Source organism: Bos grunniens, chromosome 9, assembly GCF_055505025.1.
Source record: "Bos grunniens cultivar Pamir isolate PY7600 chromosome 9, Bosgru_T2T1.0, whole genome shotgun sequence".
Lineage (NCBI taxonomy): Eukaryota > Metazoa > Chordata > Mammalia > Artiodactyla > Bovidae > Bos > Bos grunniens.
In genome coordinates this window covers 29,558,072-29,574,042 of record NC_141173.1, presented here as the reverse complement: position 1 = coordinate 29,574,042, position 15,971 = coordinate 29,558,072, and the positions used below count along the sequence as shown (strand labels likewise).

The 15,971-nt window shown below is 41.5% G+C and overlaps 1 long non-coding RNA gene across 1 annotated transcript in view; it reads right to left on the bottom strand.

The window, feature by feature from the left end:
* LOC147365733 (uncharacterized) overlaps positions 1 to 15,971 on the bottom strand; it is a 47,715-nt gene that overhangs the window by 781 nt on the left and 30,963 nt on the right. The gene's annotated exons all lie outside the window — the stretch shown is intronic.

Sequence of the window (15,971 nt, the reverse complement as noted above, 5' to 3'; positions counted from 1 at the left end):
TTTTAAACTGTAAAAACATTTGCTTTTCAAGAAACATTTTATCTTACATGTCTTTTAGATAGTTGAATTTCATGGCACTAGTGGTAAAGACCCAGAGAAGGAAATGGCAACCCACCCCAGTATTCTTGCCTAGAGAATTCCAGGGACAGAGGAGACTGGTGGGCTGCTGTCCATAGGGTCACACAGAGTCGGACACGACTGATGCGACTTAGTAGCAGCAGTAGCAGCAGTGGTAAAGAACATGCCTGCCAATGCAGGGGACATAAGAGACGTCGGCTGGATCCCTAGGTCAGGAAGATCCCCTGGAGGAGGGCATGGCAATCCACTCCAGTACTCTTGCCTGGAGAATCCCATGGATGGAGGAGCCTGGGAGACTGCAGTCCATGGGGTTGCAAAGAGTCGGACATGACTTAAGCAACTTAGCACGGACACATGCTACAACTCATACTTCAGATCAGATCAGTCGCTCAGTCGTGTTCGACTCTTTGCAACCCCATGAATTGCAGCACGCCAGGCCTCCCTGTCCATCACCAACTCCCAGAGTTCACTCAGACTCACGTCCATCAAGTCAGTGACGCCATCCAGCCATCTTATCCTCTGTCATCCCCTTCTCCTCCTGTCCCCAATCCCTCCCAGCATCAGAGTCTTTTCCAATGAGTCAACTCTTCGCATGAAGTGGCCAAAGTACTGGAGTTTCAGCTTTAGCATCATTTCATCCAAAGAAATCCCAGGGCTGATCTCCTTCAGAATGGACTGGTTGGATCTCCTTGCAGTCCAAGGGACTCTCAAGAGTCTTCTCCAACACCACAGTTCAAAAGCATCAATTCTTCAGCGCTCAGCCTTCTTCACAGTCCAACTCTCACACCCATACATGACCACAGGAAAAACCATAGCCTTGACTAGACGAACCTTTGTTGGCAAAGTAATGTCTCTGCTTTTGAATATGCTATTTAGGTTGGTCATAACTTTCCTTCCAAGGAGTAAGCGTCTTTTAATTTCATGGCTGCATTCACCATCTGTAGTGATTTTGGAGCCCAGAAAAATAAAGTCGGACACTGTTTCCACTGTTTCCCCATCTATTTCCCATGAAGTGATGGGACTGGATGCCATGATCTTCGTTTTCTGAATGTTGAGCTTTAAGCCAACTTTTTCACTCTCCACTTTGACTTTCATCAAGAGGCTTTTTAGTTCCTCTTCACTTTCTGCCATAAGGGTGGTGTCATCTGCATATCTGAGGTTATTGATATTTCTCCCAGCAATCTTGATTCCAGCTTGTGTTTCTTCCAGTCCAGCGTTTCTCGTGATGTACTCTGCATAGAAGTTAAATAAACAGGGTGACAGTATACAGCCTTGACGAACTCCTTGTCCTATTTGGAACCAGTCTGTTGTTCCATGTCCAGTTCTAACTGTTGCTTCCTGACCTGCATACAAATTTCTCAAGAGGCAGATCAGGTGGTCTCGTATTCCCATCTCTTTCAGAATTTTTCACAGTTTATTGTGATCTACACAGTCAAAGGCTTTGGCATAGTCAATAAAGCAGAAATAGATGTTTTTCTGGAACTCTCTTGCTTTTTCCATGATCCAGCGGATGTTGGCAATTTGATCTCTGGTTCCTCTGCCTTTTCTAAAACCAGCTTGAACATCAGGAAGTTCACGGTTCACATATTGCTGAAGCCTGGCTTGGAGAAATAGAGGAAAACAACAGAATGGGAAAGACTAGGGATCTCTTCAAGAAAATCAGAGATACCAAAGGAACATTTAATGCAAAGATGAGCTCGATAAAGGACAGAAATGGTATGGACCTAACAGAAGCAGAAGATATTAAGAAGAGATGGCAAGAATACACAGAAGAACTGTACAAAAAAGATCTTCACGACCCAGATAATCACGATGGTGTGATCACTGACCTAGAGCCAGACATCCTGGAATGTGAAGTCAAGTGGGCCTTAGAAAGCATCACTATGAACAAAGCTAGTGCAGGTGATGGAATTCCAGTTGAGCTATTCCAAATCCTGAAAGATGATGCTGTTAAAGTGCTGCACTCAATATGCCAGCAAATTTGGAAAACTCAGCAGTGGCCACAGGACTGGAAAAGGTCAGTTTTCATTCCAATCCCAAAGAAAGGCAATGCCAAAGAATGCTCCAACAACTCATACTTAACTAGCACTTAACGGCAATGTTCTCTGCTTTATTTGTTTTATGTTTCTCTCATAATCCTTCATTTTCCAACAGTGTGAGGTCCTTCAGGGTAGGAACCCTGTTTTATTTCAATTTCTAGCTTAGAACACTGAGCCAGGAACATAGGGAATCCTTAACACACATTTGTTCAGTGCATGTGAATATGAAAATACTTTAGCTAATATATTCTTTTATTACTTTTCACATTAAGTTTATTTTTAAAAGGTAATATATATACATAACTTATATGTGAAACATATATAACAAAATACAATAGTTTTCTGTCAATCTCTTCTGCAATTTTTCCCAGAGGCAATCCCTTTTAATTACTTCAGAGCTTCCTTCTTCATATTTCTCAATAATATGCATATCGTCCTACTTTTTGATTATTCACTTTTACACATTATCAGTTGACTTTCCAGTATGATGGCTGAGCATTTACCTTCTGAAATCTTCATCTCCTCCAGCTCGTCTAGGTTCAACTAATTGCTTACATTCTATGACTATATAAATCATATTTATAGCTGAGCACTTTAGGAATTTACTAAAATTACACTTTCTTTTAAACTTCTATTTTTTTGACCCTGGTCATAACCATGCTCTATTCATTAGGTTGGTTTTATTCAATTTTGCTAATTTTTCACAGTAGGCTTTCAGAACCATTTCCCCCAAGATCATTCTTCTCAGGTAATCTCTCAGTTCCAATTATCTTGTTATGGAATGATTCATCTGGAGATCTCCAATCATTTTCTGTTTGAACTGACTGCTCTCTAGGGATACTGCTAAGCACTTGTCCAGAAACTTCCTTTGCCTGTCATCATGATAAGAATGCCCCTGTTTTTCTTCTAATTGGGGATCCTGTTTTCTTGATACCCCTCTTTTCTTCTTTCTAGCTTACTCCCTTGTTTCATTGGAGTACAACCTCTAATTATCTCCTGAGAATGCGTGCAAGGAAAATACAATATTTGAGAATTCATACATCTAAAAATATATTTCACTGTAACACAGTAAGCAGGCATTGATTTCTACACTGAAAGATTTTCTTCTTTATAATACTGAAAGTGCTGCTCCACACTCTTTAAGAAAATGGTGTTGCTGCTGACATATCACATTTGGTTCCTTATTTTTCATGGCATACTTATTGTCTTTTTCTTTTTCTATCTAAAAGCTTTCTCTGTTTACCTGAAATTTCACTTAGTTGGGCTTAATTTTTCATTTTTTTATCTGTCACTTAGCCCTTTTAATTTGAAAACTTATTCTAGGAAGTTTTCTTATTTATTTTATGAAAAATATCCTTAAAATATTTTCTTGTTATTTATTTTATTCTTAAATTATTTTATTTTATCATTTTTATTACCTTATTACAGGATTTTAGATGATTCCCTGTTTCATTTGATTTCTCTTTTGGAAATGTCTATGATTCAAATATTATACCTCCTGAACCATCTTCTTCATTTCTTATCTTTTATTTGCCATCTCTCTGTACTCTGGTTTCTGAATAGTTTCCTTGACATTATCTTTCATCATTACTATTGAATTTTTCATCTTTGTCATCATGTTTTTTTATCATATTCTCTTTTTTCCCACCAAATGTTCCTTTGTACTGCAAGAAAGTCTTGCAATTTTTTCCTATTTGAGAATAACTGAACTTTCTTCTCCTTTCTAAGGTCTTCATTTCAAGTATTATTTTTGTCTCTATTTTTCATGTTAGAGGCTTCTTCTGATGTTTCATTAATCTTGTCTTCTCATTTTAAAGGTGAGAACTAAAAAGCTGCCAACATTGAGCCAGTCTCTGGGAACTAGGAAGGAGAAACACAAGGGGTTCAACATTCCCTAGGTGTGTATTCGTTTCATTTGCTTGGTTTTCACATGGTTCCAGGCATAGCACATCCCAGTTCAAAGATCTTCTCTCTTGTCTTCAAGAATAAAACTCAAGTCTTTCTTTGGAGTGGAGAGAGGGCAGTCACCCCACTGCAGAGACTGATGGAAGGAACCTATGGATCAAAGAACTTAACTTAATGACTGGTGGACACCAATCATTTATTTTCAGCCTCTGCCTTCTTTGTAGGTTCTAAGCCTTTTGTGAATTCTTGATGTAAATTGTGTTGATGCTGTATGCTCTCTCTTCTGCTGCCTCTCTGCTCTGAATTCACCCTTTTAAAAATAATTAAATTTACTTATTTATTTTAAAAAATTTAATTGAAGGATAACTGCTTTACAGAATTGTGTTGGTTTCTGCCAAACATCACCATGAATCAGCCATATGTCCTTTTTACGTGCTCTGTGAATACAGAGCAAGCCCAAGGAGTACTTCGCTTAGCGGGCAGCAGCAGCTAAGCTTTGCCACCAGAGGGTGCTAGAGAGATATCGCAGGTCGCAGGCTTTTCTTCCTGGTTCCAGTGTGTTCCTCTTGTCTGGCTCCTGCAGCCTGGAAATGGGTACCCCTGCAGCACTAGGCTCCTTCAATGCTGGCAGCTTCTGCCGTGCCCAGCTCGGCGGATCTCGTCGGGCGGCCGAATCCAGGAGCCAGCAGCTTCCTCAGTGCCTACAGCCCTTGGCAGTTTTACAAGTGCCTCCAGCGAGTCATCTGCCCTTGAATAGTTTTGGCTGCCACCCTGGAAGGAAATTTCTAGTAAGTTTCACGAGCGCAACATCACAGCATCCTCTTTGCATCCAGTGAGCCACTTCTGTGCCCTCTCCAGCAAGGTCAGGATCTCAGCCTTGGGGTGGAAGTAGGTTAATCCTCATCTCATCCTGAGAGGGCGTGGCTGCTCCTTCTATCCGGGATTCCCATATTCTTCAGTTGTATTTACTTCTTCCTAGCTAACCCTGGGTGCTCCAATGCCATTAGTTAGTGGTTCTTTATGTTAAACCATCCCTGTGCAAATGACAGTGACTCGGCCCGACTGCTATAATCACTTTGAGCCTGCAAGCTGGCAAGAGGCTGAGTGTCCCCACTGGTTAAGAAAGTGGCGGGCAGTGCTCTTCTCCCCTGGCTATCCTGAATGCCCTGTGCTCTGCTCTCCACCTCCAAATACATTTTTAAAGAATGCTGAATTATTTTTATTATTTTTGGAATTCACAAGGAAAATTGATACTCCTGGGCAATAAATGGGTGCAGTTCCCTCCCTCTAGAAATACCTCAACTCAGAGTGTCCTCATCTTTCAAAATTATTCAATGCAACTATCTCAAAGAGCCTTTCTTGACTCTTTCTCTCTCTTGAAATTAGTTGTTTTTTTCACCTCTTGCTCCCCTAGGGTGCAAGCTCTTCACAGGTCTGTCTTCCTGAGTTTACAGTGAACCCTTTCTCTTTCTATCCCTAGACCCAGCACGTTGCCCTTTTGCACATATTAAGAACTCACTAACCTTTGTGAAATAAATGAACGTGTTTAATTTTTAAGCAACCTAATTTACAGTTTCTTCCATAGAGAAATGAACGATGACTATAAAGCAAAATGAAGGTGAGATTTCAGGAGGGGGAACAATATTAAATGGTAGGTTGCTTCTCCCTTGATGTGTAGCCCTATTTCCTCTGCTGTCTCTACAATTCCAGCTGCACCACCCCCCTACCCCCCGTCCCTGCCAGCACCCCCCATACTGAAGCAGCTGTCGGACCAGCTTGAACTTGGAGCTCTTCACAACCCACGCGTTCTGATCAAAATGACACAGGTGCTTCTAATTTAGTTCAAGCAAAGTGACACTTCTAATTTAGGTAAAAAAATTGTCAGTGTATTCCTGTATTCTGGTCAACATTTACATTTATAGGTCAACGGATATAATTCAGAATCTCTAGTTCTCAAAAAATTTTAGAAATTACCATTTCATGTGTGTGTGCACATACTAAGTCGCTTCAGTCGTGTCCCACTCTTTGCAACCTTGTGGACTGTAGCCCACCAGGCTCCTCTGTCCATGGGCTTCTCCAGGCAAGAATACTGGAGTGAGTTGCCATGCTCACCTCCAGGGGATATTCCTGACCTAGGGATTGAACCAACATCTCTAATGTCTCCTGCATTGGTAGGAAGGTTCTTTACCACTGGTGCTATTTGGGAAGCCCTAGCATTTCATAGGAGAAGGCAATGGCACCCCACTCCAGTACTCTTGCCTGGAAAATCCCATGGACGGAGGAGCCTGGTGGGCTGCGGTCCATGGGGTCACAAAGAGTGGGACACGTCTCAACGACTTCACTTTCACTTTTCACTTTCATGCATTGGAGAAGGAAATGGCAACCCACTCCAGTGTTCTTGCCTGGAGAATCCCAGGGACAGGGGAGCCTGTTGGGCTGCCGTCTATGGGGTCGCACAGAGTCGGACACGACTGAAGTGACTTAGCAGAAATGCAGGTTGGTAAAGATATATTAAATAAAAGCTTAGAGTACCCAGGTTGTTCCTGGAATGCCTCACTGAATATACTGATATGTTTATTAGGCACACAAAATCCCCATAATGTTTGTATTTGATGAGCATTTGTACACACTTAAAAAACTGACATTTTCAAGAAATCTGTACATGGGCAATAATTACTATCTCCATTCTACAGTGAAAGGGTACCTGAGCAGTATAGGGCTTGTCTATCATCGGTTACACAGTCAGGATGTTGAAAAATAAGGATTTTAATGATGAGCTCTGTCCACTATTCTAGCTGGGATGAGTGCATAACTTTGACAGAGTAAACTATGAAAAGAAGATCAGTACTTTAATTCATTGTTCAATTCTTTCTCTTTCTTATATTGAGATTCATGCATGGATATGCCACCCCCCACACACCCCTGCCAAAGAAAATCAACTAATTAAGCACTAAATCCAGAACTTCTCTAAGTGACCTTTAAACAAATCAATTCAAGGGAATGTTCTGTCAGTGACTTTAGGTAATTACTTACACAGCTGTTTTGGAAAAACAAATTCTTCCTTAAAGATTTTAAATAACATCATCAGCAAACTGCAAGTAAATAGATCCGGGGCTGCAATGGAAGATCCGGGCAAAGCAAAAGGTAATAAATCCATCCATTCATTTACTGAGCAAATGTTTATTGCACTCCTCCCTCGTTCTATTCACTGAGATGGGCATATATAGAGAGAAAACAGCAATCTCTTGTGGTCAGCGTTCTAACAGTTACAAGCCGAATGCTGTGGGGAACCTGGAGGTGAGACTGATCTGCTTGTTTGGGGAAATCAGGGAAACTGGAGAAGAAATGTAGTTGAGTCTTGAGGATGGACTGAGCAATCCAGGAGAAGAGGAGGAGGAAGGTCTTTCCCAGGAGAGGGACCATTTTATGCAAAGGCTGGAAGTTGTAAAAACATACAGTATATTTTAGGCAAGAGGAGGAATCCAATACAAGAGTAGATTGCATCGGAGGCCGGAAGGACAGTTGAGTGTCGTATCTGAAGGAACCTTCGGCTATGATTTGTTTGCTCTCTGGCTTCCCAGGTGACTCAGTGGTAAAGAATCCACCTGCTAATGCAGGGAGATGCAGGAGACTCGGGTTTGAGCCCTGGGTTGGGAAGATGCCCTGGAGAAGGGAATGGCAACCCACTCCAGTATCCTTGCCTGGAAAATTCCATGGACAGAGGAGCCTGGCAGGCTGCAGTCCATGGGGTTGCAAAGAGCTGGACACAACTGACCAACTGAGCACACACACATTTGCTTTTTATCTCACAGGCAGCAGAGAGGCAGAAAAGTGATAGATTTTGGAGATATGATTGATAAAACCCAGAAGTTAGGTTGAAAGTAGAAGAGACACCCAGTGCCAAAAGCAAGGGAAAAATATAAAGAAGTAAAAGGATCTGGAACTTGTCCTGAATGTGGCATCTCTCTTCGATGGGAGAGGAGGAACAATTTCATGCCGTAATTTTGTGCTTTTCTGTCCTGCAGGCCCTGTTTCTTTCATATTGCCATTAGGACGAGCCTTTGGTTTCATTTCTTATCTTAGTGTTCTGCTTTCTTTCAGAAAATAATTTATGACTGGCTCAAAGATCCTGTTCCCTATCATTTAACTCTTCCTTATTAGCGATGATACTTTAGAGGAGGCTTGCTGCTGTTGTTCAGTTGCTAAGTCACGTCCAACTCTTTGCGACCCTCTGGACTGCCGCACTTCAGGCTTCCCTGTCATTCACGACTCTGAGCAGGCTGGTCTCATCATAACATGCAAGAGAATGTATAGTTCCACCTTGGAAGTATACAGATATATATAGTACAGAAATCCCACCCAAAGGTTCAGGGGAAACGTCTAGAGGTCTAGTGGTCTGGAGCATGTTGACACATCCCTTAGAAGATGAAGGAAAAATGACTGCTGCACCTGCCTCATCCAACACGAAGAAAGAAGCAAACACCTTGTGGGTCTCTTTGGATTTTTAGATAAACATGTATCTCGTTTGGACTATCTATTCTAATCAATTACCAAAAGCTGCCTTGAGTAAGAGGAAGAGAAGGCTCTCTATCACGTCCAGGCAGCCATACAAGTTGCTCCCCAATTTGGGCTTTATGTAAGAGCAGATCTGATGGCTCTTGAAGAATCAGAGGTAGATAGGGATGCTATATGAAAGCTTTGGCAGGTCCCTGTGAGTCATAGCACACAGCTTTAATAATTTTGTGACAGAGCTTTGTCTTCTCTGCAGAAAACTCTCCTCCTTTTGAAAAGCCACAAGTACCTAAATGCTTGATCATGGACTATTAAGTCACTAGAGTTACCTACCATGAACCAAGTGTTGACAAGAAGCCAAGTCATTGGGTAGCATTTCATCACCACATGACTGTAGTCATACAAGATCAGGCTCAGCACAGAGCAACCATCACAGATGCTCATGCCCATGTTTCTGCCTAAGCTGCTTCCTCCATCTCAGTTTGTACCTAAGGTCCCTTGGGGAGCTCCCCACGACCAACTGACTCCAGAGGAGAAAAATTTATGGTCTGGTTTACATGTGATCTTGCACAAGATGCTGGCATCGCTCTACAGTGGAGAAAGCTGCAGGACTACAACTCCACTCCAGGGTATCCCTAAAGGACAGTGAGGAGAAATCCTTCCAACGGGTGGAACTCGCAACAGCGCACAATGCTGTTCACTTCTGCCTGGAAGAAGAGATGGGCAGGGGCATGGATCTACTCTGATCTCCTGATCCGTATGCAATGCTTAATGTTTGGATAAATAGTCAGAGACTCGCGAGGTACCCAATCAGAAAATTGGTAGCAAGACAGTGTAAGGAAGAGATATGTGAACAGATCTCTCTGATGGTATAGAGAATATTAAGATATTTGTGACCTGTGTTAATGCTCACCAAAAAGTGAGCAAAGGAGGATTGTAATAATCATGTGAAAAGTTGCTATTCTGTGGATGTCAGCTAGAATCTATCCCCAGCTACTGCTGTCATTGCTAAATGAACACAGAATGCAGCCATGCAAGCAAGGATGGAGGCTTTGCGTGGGCTCAGTAACGTGGGCTGATCTGCCGTGGCCACTGCTGTATCTCCGCCCTGCCAACAGACAAAATCTGAGACACTCCTATGGCACTATTCCCCTGGTAGTTTTGCCAGCCACCTACTGGCAGGATGATTACATCAAACCACTTCCATCATGGTGCTTTAGGTTCACTAGAATAGACACTTTCCTGGAGATGGATTTGCTGTCCCTCTCTGCAATGCTTCTGCCAAAACCATTATCCGTGGATATACAGAATGCCTTATTCAGCATCGTGGAGTTCCACACAGCATCACCTCCAACCAATGAGCTTATTTTTGCAACAAAGGAAATGCAGCAGTGGACTGAGAATTCACCGGTCTCAGGCTGCTGTCTTATCACCCCGAAGCAGCTGGCCTGACAGAACGGTGGAACGATCTTGAGAAAACTCAGCTGTGGAAACAGCTGGACAGCAACGCCCTTGAGGGCTGAAGTAATTTCTCCTAGATTAGGTATACTATCTGCATCTGAGACCAAAATAGGGTGCTGTTTCTCCCACAGCTAGAACTCAAAGGGTATTAACAGAAATAGAAGCATCCATCCATCAGCATTTTTGCTTCTTAATCCCTATGAACTCATGGAAGCAGAAAAGGGAATGTAATGGCTTAAATAACTGAAAAGCACATGTAATATATATAGACTTTGGGCATGGCTGAGTTAGCTGCCCACACCTTATCAAGAGTCTCTCTCTGCCCCTCTCAGCTCTGCTTTCTTGGCTCGTTTCATTCTCAGAAGCTTTCTAAGTGGTAGCAAAAATGAGCATTGGAAATCCCAGGCTTATATTCTATTAACAACATCAGTGCCAACGGAAGAAGAGTGCTCTTTTCCCGATACTTTTTTTTAGCAAAAACCTTCAGGCTAATTTGGTTGACCTACTATGGGTCATGTGCCCATTTCTTAATAGTAATTGTGGACTCTGGTGTTGAATGATCAAATGAGAGCATACTCCTAGACCTGGGGCAGCCCATTTAAACCCTGTCCATTTAAACCCCATGCACTGTGTGGAGGGGTCCATAAGGAAAGCAAGGGTTCTGTGGCCAGGGACGCTTGATAACTAAAATCAACACATCTCCATTATGTCACACGTGGTTGCCCAGTAAACACCTACACCTTCAAACATTTCAACATTTCCCTTTATATACACATTGTTCCTATGTCACGTAAGGCAACTATTTCATAGACAACAAATACCACACGCAGCTTCTGTCTAAAAAGTACAAATATGTGTTGTGCAGTTACCGTATTACTTCCAGGTCTGGATCTTTGCTTTGTGCCAACCTTTCTGTCAGTCTTAGATCTAGCTTCTCATGATACAGCAGTTTATGACTAATGTGTAGTACATTTGTTTAACCACCTAAGGCGATGGCACCCCACTCCAGTACTCTTGCCTGGAAAATCCCAAGGACGGAGGAGCCTGGTAGGCTGCGGTCCATGGGGTCGCTAAGAGTCAGACATGACTGAGCAACTTCACTTTCACTTTTCACTTTCATGCACTGAAGGAAATGGCAACCCACTCCAGTGTTCTTGCCTGGAGAATCCCAGGGACGGGGGAGCCTGGTGGGCTGCCGTCTATGGGGTCACAGAGTTGGACACGACTGAAGTGACTTAGCAACAAACATAGTAGACAACGGTAGAGTAAATAAAGGACAAATGTAATAAAATACTCATTTGGGAATGAGAAGAGGGGGAAAAATAAACAAACAATGATTCTACTGATCAGGGATTGCAAGTAGATAATTGTGTAAAATACAGAAAAACCTGAACTAACTTTTTGACCAGTGCAGTATTTATTGCCTGGGAAGGTCAGTGAGTCCCTAGGTCAGGAATCTGCAGAGAATTTCACTTGACAATTACTCCCTTGTGGCTACATTTGACTCCCCCCCACCGCCCCGCCCTTTATTTTGGTGCTCCTTTACCAATGTACTTCGTATAGGTAAAGTTTTGGAGGGAATGTTTAGGGATTAAGTACTTTCACGACTTTGCTTGCCAGGTTTGAGGTTTCTCTGGAAGCAAAACTTCCTTAACACCTTGATAAGCATCCAGTTAATTTGCATTTGGTCAATGCTCCAGGCTAATAATTGGAATCTGAGATCATGCTGAGTCAAAGTTTCAAGAGAAATCTGGTCTACAGTTTCTTATGTGAGGTCTCAATGCTCTATCCATTTTCCATATCTCAGTTTAAAAGGTTTATTATGGTGCAGAACAACTGGTTTGGATCAGTTATATCTAATCCTCTATGTATCTCTAGGTGGTATGAAAAGGAAAGTGCTTTCTACTGCCTTTTAACTAAAAGAATCAGATTGGAGTTTCTACTATTTTCACCTATAAACATCCTGTTGTTGTGTTAGTCACAGTCATGTGTGACTCTTAGTGGCCCCGTGGCCTGTAGCCCACCAGGCTTCTCTGTCCATGAAATTCTCTAGGCAAGAATACTGGAGTGGGTAGCCATTCTCTTCTCCAGGGGATCTTCCCAACCTGAGAATTGAACCTGGGTCTCCTGTATTGTAGGCAGATTCTTTACCTTCAGAGCCACCAGGAAAGCCCCACCTAACACTTTTCTCTTAGACAAGGAGGAGCTGTTGAAAGGTTCTTGGGAATGACCCAGAGAATCCTATTGCAGTGTCTTCTAGATACTATTTTTATTTGCAACGTTGTTGTTAGCCTCCCTGGATTTCCATTCACTAACTTTTTCTTGGGGTGGAGAATATGCCTTTTATAATTTTCAAAGCACATGGTTATTTGAATGTCATCTGTCTTGGATTGTCTGAAGTGCCCATAAAGCAAAGTGGTGTTTTTTTCTTCTTCTTTTTTTTTTTTTTTTGGCTTTTTAATAGTCAAGCTTGACATATTGAGAACTTGCTACTATATTCCAGCATCCTGACACTTTTCTACCAAGTTCCTTAAGGTTCTAGCCTCAGTAGGCACATGACCTGAGTCCAGGGATATGACAGGTAGCACTTTAACCATCTGCTCTGCTACTGCACAGCACAGATGGAGCACGTTCTAGCTAGTACAAGGGGAACAGTTACCACCCTGTAGCTCACCTTGACTTGGCCAACCTAACATTTTAAAATTTGTTCTTAACAACTGACTTCCATATTAGCCAGCATAGTTTTAGTTGAAATAACAACCACCTCACTTAGTTATCATAATTCAAAGGAAAAGGTATTAATCAATTCACAAACATAAAAAGGCCAAGGATACACGTGGCTTGAGGCAGCCTAATCTGAATATCCAAGCGCTTCAACAACGTTATGGGAAATCTCTCTCTGAATTTCTAGCTCTGTTTTTTTTTTCTGTCTCTCCTTCACTCTCAGGTAGCCTCTTTCATGAGCTGACAAGTATGGCCGTGGCCAACTCCAGGCTTTCCGTCTTCTAGCAGTTTAATACCCTCAATGGAAGGAGATGTCTGTTTTCCAAGATATCCAGCAAAACTCCTGGACTGACTTTGATTGGCCTAACTTGGGTCATATGCCCAGTCCTGTACCAGTTACTGCAGACTAGTCAGGCTGGGATCTACCACCCACCCTTGAAGATGAGGTGATGAAAAAGGTCTTGAAAACAAAAGGAGAAATTCAGTTATTATAAAAGGGATGCTGGGCAAGCAAGCACAGCAGACATGCACTGCTGTCAGAAAGAGCACTGGGCTAGGAGTCAGAATAAACAGTCTAATTGCAAGTAATGTCACTTTCCAGCCATTTGATTCTTTCTGAAATTTTGTTTCCTCATCTGTAAAATAAGGACAGTAATCTCAATTACTTCACAAGATTTCTATGATGACAAGGTGAGATCTTATACAGGCTCAGAAGTTATACAAAAAAAGCTGATATTATTATTAAAATATTTTGGAGGCTCCTTAGAGGAAGGCTTATGTTGCTTTAAAAACCTGTTATTTGTCATATAAAACTAACATAACTGCATAAGCCCACTCCCCCAGCACAATCACACATTATCATCTTGAAATATTTTATCTCATCTTCCACCTTGCTTTTTCCTGTTTCCTTCTTCCCTCAAAAAACCATTTTCTCATATAGCTATGTAGTCTTTGTAATGTCTCACTGTCATGGCAAAACTTCATTGATCAGACATACAGAATTTTCCTATTTTTATATTGTTGGATGTTTAGAATATTTATTTTTTAACATTCTAAGTGATACTATAATGAATATACACTTAATTATTATTATGGAGTTCCCCTAAGTACCAACATTTCTAAGGCTCTTGGCATATAGGTAGTCAAACATCTTTCTAAAATACTTGTGGCAAATTACATTGCACCTGGAAATGTATAGAAGTACAAATTTCACTGGCTGTAGTAGATGCTAAAATGGTCTTCCTCGGCTTCCTCTAACTGGATCATTTTGATGAACTCAATAACACCAGTTGCTGGCATCTGTATCTACACACTTAAGACTATTTTGGGGATGCAAAGAGCCTTTCTGTCCAATTGTGTGTTACATATCTGAAATGCTAGAGAATTAACATACTTGAGGACCATCCATCAAATAATGACTGATGGGAGCTGATGAAAAAATACTCTTTGAAGCATGAGTGTTACACCATTATCTGCAAAATTAAGCTTCAGTCACCTCCTCACCAATAGCAGCTGGCTTCATAACACATTCATTTTTTTCCTTCATTTTAATTCAGACATAATTGACATACTATGTAAGTTTAAGGTATATAACATGATGATTTGATACAGGTATATATTGCAAAATGATTACCACAATCAGATTGGTTAACAAAGCCATCACCCCATAGAGCTACCATTTGTGTGTGTGCGCATGTGTGTGTGTGTGTGTGTGTGTGTGGTGAGAATGTTTAAATCAATTCTTTCAGCAATTTTTAAGTATATAGTACAGTATTGTTAACTACAATCACCATGCTTGTACATTAGATCCCCAGGCCATATTCATCTTATAAGTGGAATTTTGTGCTCTTTAAGCATCTGCACCTATTTCTCTCACCCTCCTGACCCTGGCAACCACCAGTCTACTCTAAGAGTTCAGTTTTTTTTAGATTCCATGTATAAATGAGATCATATAGTGTTTGTCTATCTGATTTCATTTAGCATAATGCCCTCAAGGTTGGTCCATATTGTAAATGGCAGGGTTTTCTTCTTCTTTTTTTTAATGGCTGAATAACATCCCACTGTGTGTATGTATGCGTCTATCATCTATATCTATATCATACTTTCTTCATCCATTCATCCATCAATGGACATGAATTACTTTTTTCCTTCTTTATGCTTTATGCTATTTTCCAGATCTTCTACCACAAAAAAATAATAGTTTCATAATCATAAAATGTCACAAAGGTAATATGATGGTAAAGTGTATAGTTTACATTATCAGATCAGATCAGTCACTCAGTCATGTCTGACTCTTTGCGACCCCAAGAATTGCAGCACACCAGGCCTCCCTGTCCATCACCAACTCCCGGAGTTCACTCAGACTCACGTCCATAGAGTCAGTGATGCCATCCAGCCATCTTATCCTCTGTCGTCCCCTTCTCCTCCTGCCCCCAATCCCTCCCAGCATCAGAGTCTTTTCCAAGTAAATTATAAGTAAAGAAACATTACTGACAACATTTATTTAAAAGGCTATATTTAACATATCATATGTGATTTTCTTAAGCTTTGACATAGTAGCCAAAACACTTTAAAATTAATTCTCTCTTGCCTTTATGTGTAACTAAACACACTGAAAACTACCAGGAGAACAGAGAATCAGGGAAACAGAAATGACATTTTAAACATCATTCTAAAGCATTAAGGCCTGGATGCCCATGAGGTCTCCCTCTAGATTTGCACATTCATTTATTCATGTATTCATACAATAAACATTAGCCTGACCACTTATGTGTGAGGTATTGTGCCAGGCATGAGGCGTATAAGAATTAAGATGGGGTGGTTCCTCTTCAAAGACCTCACAATTCGAGGGACCAACACACAGTGATTACATTTTAACATTATCTATGAAGAGTTGACTCACTGGAAAAGACTCTGATGCTGGGAGGGATTGGGGGCAGGAGGAGAAGGGGACGACAGAGGATAAGATCGCTGGATGGCATCACTGACTCGATGGATGTGAGTCTGAGTGAACTCCGGGAGTTGGTGATGGACAGGGAGGCCTGGCGTGCTGCGATTCATGGGGTTGCAAAGAGTCGGACGTGACTGAGCGACTGAACTGAACTGATGGGGTTATGTAAGAAACAGGGCAAAGGCTAATAGAGTTTTTCCAAGAGAACACACTGGTCATAGCAAACACTCTCTTCCAACAACACAAGAGAAGACTTTACACATGGACAGCACCAGATGGTCAACACTGAAATCAGATTGTTT